The sequence below is a fragment of the Rhinopithecus bieti genome, unplaced genomic scaffold, assembly GCF_001698545.2.
Source record: "Rhinopithecus bieti isolate Rb0 unplaced genomic scaffold, ASM169854v2 scaffold_38004, whole genome shotgun sequence".
Classification (NCBI taxonomy): domain Eukaryota; kingdom Metazoa; phylum Chordata; class Mammalia; order Primates; family Cercopithecidae; genus Rhinopithecus; species Rhinopithecus bieti.
The window spans coordinates 1,019,894-1,025,038 of NW_016816095.1; positions in this window are offsets into that span (position 1 = coordinate 1,019,894).

The window sequence follows — 5,145 nt, forward strand, 5'->3', positions numbered from 1 at the left end:
GATTCACCCGCCTCGGCCTCCCAAAGTGCTGGGATTGCAGGTGTGAGCCACTGCGCCCGGCCGGGATTTAATTTTTTAAGGGTGGTCTCAGTAGATGGAATTAAATTAAGGTTGTAAATAGACTTAAATTACTGTTATTGGCAATGTTGAATAGTAAGGCTACTAAAACCATAAATCAACGCAATATTAATAAAAATCAATTCTAAAACACAATTTTATATTAATTTGAAAACATTTTCTTTTCTTTTCTTTTCTTTTCTTTCTTTTTTTTTTTTTGAGACGGGAGTCTCGCTTTGTCACCCAGGCTGGAGTGCAGTGGTGCTATCTTGGCTCACTGCAAGCTCTGCCTGCCAGGTTCACGAGATTCTCCCACCTCAGCCTCCCGAGTAGATGGGGCTACAGGCGCCCACCACGATGCCTAGCTAATTTTTTTTTTTTTTGTATTTTTAGTAGAGACGGGGTTTTACCGTGTTAGCCAGGATGGTCTCGATCCCCTGACCTCATGATCCGCCTGCCTCGGCTTCCCAAAGTGCTGGGATTACAGGCATGAGCCACCGCACCCGGCTGAAAGAATAGTTTCTATTGAGTGACATTATCAGACCCACATATAAGCCCCAGCCATTACAAAATTGTTGTTTCTTGATCTTTTTTATAGGCCTGTTTAGGCATAAAATATTACTTTTGAGATTAACAATAAAGAATAAAATTTGCCTCTTTAAGTGGATACCTGTGTTTAGTTTTGATAGCACAAATACTGGATCCTGGGATGAATTTGGGATAAACACTCACAGATTTCATTTTCAATTGAAATGAGAATGTCTGTCTGTGTTCTTCATGCTTGTTATACTGGAAAAAGTTTACTAATATAAGTAAGAAATTGAACATTGCAACAAAATTTTCATTTTATGCATATGAATAGCAGGATACTCTTCTTTCACAGAAATCCGAACTTGCCTAGAGAGAGATAAGTGAATCTCATCTTGAATGTACTATCAGATTGCAGTTTACAAAGTTCTTTCTCTTTTCTCAAAGTCAAGTTCTCAAGCTGAGTGGGTTTAAAGAAAAGGTCCCTCGGCTGGTCATTGGTGTTGAAAGGGGGAGAAAATGCCCTTTCATTTTGTCCTGAAGTTCTTCCAGGAGGTTTTCAATAAGGTGCGAGACTTACTGGTGTCTTTCCTTACTCATAGGGCCAAACGACATTGGAAGCATTTTAAGATGTTTTCAGCATGATTTTTTCAAAAATTCAGTTTCTTTTAAATCCAAGAATCTCATTATTTGGAGTCAAAACATTTTATCCTGGGGCCTGGAAGATACTTGTTCAACTAGTTTATGTGATGAAGTATTTGCTAAGTAGGCTAGTTTCTGCTGACATTCTTTATCTTCAAAGCACTCAGAAAAATCTGGCTTTCCATTTTCTTGAAAGTCCTCCTGCAAGTCACCTTTCAGTTCAAACACTGAAGAACTCTGAGAACTCTTCTTTGTTAAGCCACCTGATTTCTCTGTACTTGGAGATTCATGTACCTTTGTCCAGGCTTTCATAGTTTTTAAAGCATACTCAAGTGAACTGGGCTTTTAAAATGCAGTTTATCATGTTTGAAAATCACTCAGAACTTTCGTCACTTCACCTCCAAGAGTTTTTTACTTCAATACCTTTCTATAAAGACAGTAGCGCGTTGTGACTTTGTCACAATTTTCTTTCTTTACAAGAGGTGAAAATTTTTTTTTTTTTTTTTTTTTTTTGAGATGGAGTCTTGCTCTGTCGCCCAGGCTGGAGTGCAGTGGCACAATCTGGTCTCACTGCAACCTCTGCCTCCCGGGTTCAAGTGATTCTCCTGCCTCAGTCTCCAGAATAGCTGAGATTACAGGCGTCCAGCTAATTTTTGTATTTTTAGTAAAGACAAGGTTTCACCATGTTGTTCAGGCTGGTTTCAAACTCCTGACTTCAGGTGATCCGCCTGCCTTGGCCTCCCTAAGTGCTAGGATTATAGACGTGAGCCACCGCACCTGGCCAAGAGGTGAAAATTCTTATGGAACCATCCATGCGTGAGACCCTATGGTCCAGATTGTGAGCACGGTTCCTGGAAGACAGAGCTTTTGCTTCCAGGTAGGAAGACAGAACATTAAATGTATCTTGGCCTTGAGGCAAATTTGTATAGCAGGAAGGTTTCCTGAGATTCATCATTACTTACAAATCTTCCCAGTGCTACCCAGTGATATTTATTGGTAATGTCTGTTGACTCATCAACCTGAATAAAGAAGCTATTATTTTCCATTTCATTGCACAAAATTCTTCAGCATCACAGGAAAGGAATATAAACTTTTTCCTCTACTCCTTTAGGTTCATTGTCTGGGGCCCTGAAGATTAGATTGATGAAAGACAGACTAACAGGAGAAAAGACATACAAATTTTATGTGATCTTAGTCTTTATATATAAGGGCCTTCCTGGAAAAGAAGTGAAGAGCCAAAGAAGCAGACAGATCTGAGAACTTGTATACCATCTTCAACAAAGAGCAGTAAATTGTGGAAAAGTGACAAGACAAATGACATTTTTTAAAGAGAGATGGGGTCTTGCTATGTTGCCCAGATTGGTCTGGAACTCCTGGGCTCAAGCAATCCTCCCACCTCAGACTTCCAAGTAGCTGTGACTATAGGTATAGCCACCACACCAGCTGGAAAAGGGTTTTAAGCTTCTAGGGGCTGCACTCTGTGGGATTGTAGATATATGGGGAAAGTAATGGAAGATACGGGTTAATTTAGTAAGGTCGGTTTGTGCAGGTCCATCTTGGTCCCAACTTTCTGTTTTCTTCATGGTCCTCCCTGGGAGAGGAGATTTATGGCAGTCCTCATTTCTTAGGCGTTTCTGCTTCTAGTCAGATAAGAAAAGCCCCAGGAAGTTTCTCTCTGCATCTGCTAATTCTCAAATGCCTTCAGCTCAAAATAATTCATATGCCAAAGTGGCACATTTTGGGGTGGCATATTCCAATCCCCTTCCACGTCATGTGACATGTCATCACTATGTTGATGTATACTGTTGAAAGTGGAACCTTGTCAACTTCTCCATACTGCATCTTATCTTGTCGTTTTACTCACTATGATTTTACATGCTGGCCTAATAAGAGTCTCACCAACGGTGTGACTTTTCCTTTTTTGAGCAATTAGTCCAGCTAGTAAATAAATTGCTGTGAGTCTTTCCACTGAATGTGATTATCTTTTCTTTTCATTCATTCTTTCTTTCTTTCTTTTTTTTTTTTTTCTTGTCTTGCAAAGCTTTCCCTGTTTGGAATTTCCAATAGCGATTTCAAAAAAAATCAGCACTTTTACTATCAAATGGCTGTGATTTGTAGGGAGGTTCTTTTCCAGTTTTTTGGAGCCACTGCTGTATTTGTAAGATGACACACAACATATAACAGACTAGGCCAACCTGAATTAGCAGACACCTAAACCTCATCGACAAAAAACTTTGATAGTTACTTTTTGGTGCATCCTTAATCATATTAATGCTGAATCATGAAATGACTCAGAAGGTTGTAATTAGCTTTAATCAGAATTATTCATAGGTATAAGACTATGAATACTGCTCTTCCATTTAGTATATTTTCCTTAAAAACTGCTACATTGAACCATCAGACATTAAAAAACACCAACAAATATGAACAGAGGGTATAATAAATACTAGACAAGAGAATTGCAAGCAAAAGTTAAAAAGTAACTTCTACCCTGCACAATCCATGTGCTGCAATGTTTACAGCAGCAAAACAACAGGAATGGGCAGCTGAGTCACAGTGCATTAAAATTCTTCTTTTAGAATGAAACTTTCCCTCCAGTTTTCCAACTGGAAGAACTGATTTACTGCTGTCAGTCGTGGCATCCAAAAGGAGATTGGGGGACTGAGGTGATTCAGGATGGAGAGGGTGATGTCTCAGTCTACTGTGGCACATGCGTTCTGGAGCTCCTCTGTCCCATAGAGACTTCAAACATTTGTCGTCCACCCACCACACTGGAACATAAGGTTTGGTGATGTGCAAAAGCAGGTCATCCCTGTCCACAGACACTTAATGCTTAGTGTACTTGTATATTTTAAACCTGATCCTTTAAAATGCTACAATTTTCTATCCACAAAGACAGAGATAGATGCTCCATCAAAGGGTTTTGCCTTGCAAATTTTTTCTACGTAAACAGATGTATTAGTCTGTTTTCACATTGCTGAAAAAGACATACCCACGACTGGGAAGAAAAAGAGGTTGAATTGGACTTACACTTCCACATGGCTAGGGAGGCCTCAGAATCATGGCAGGAAGCAAAAGGCACTTCTTACATGATGGTGGCAAGAGAAGATGAAGAAGAAGCAAAAGCAGAAACCCCTGATAAACCCATCAGATCTCATGAGACTTATTCACTATCATGAGACTAGCATGGGAAACACTGGCCCCCATGATTCAATTACCTCCCCCTGGGTCTCTCCCACAACATGAGGGAATTCTGGGAGATATAATTCAAGTTGAGATTTGGGTGGGGACACAGCCAAACCATATCATTCTGTCCCTGGCCCCTCCAAATTTCGTGTCCTCACATTTCAAAACCAATCATGCCCTCCCAACAGCCCCCCCAAAAGTCTTAACTCATTTCAGCATTAACCCAAAAGTCCACAGTCCAAAGTCTCATCTGAGACAAGGCAAGTCCTTTCCACTTATGAGCCTGTAAAATCAAAAGCAAGCTAGTTACTTTCTAGATACAATGGGGGTATAGGTATTGGGTAAATACAGTCATTCCAAATGGGAGCGATTGGTCAAAACAAGGGGGTTCCAGGGCCATGCAAGTCCGAAATCCAGCAGGGCAGTCAAATTTTGAAGCTCCAAAATGATCTCCTATGACTCCAAGTCTCACATCCGGGTCACGCCAATGCAAGAGGTGGATTCCCATGGTCTTGGACAGCTCCGTCCGTGTGGCTTTGCAGGGTACAGCCTCCCTCCCGGCTGCTTTCATGGGCTGGTGTTGAGTGTCTGTGGCTTTTCCAGGTGCACAGCTCAAGCTGTCAGTGAATCTACCATTCTGGGCTCTGGAGGACGGTGGCCCTCTTCTCACATCTTTGCTAGGCAGTGCCCCAGTAGGGACTCTGTGTGGGGGCTCTGACCTCACATTTCCCT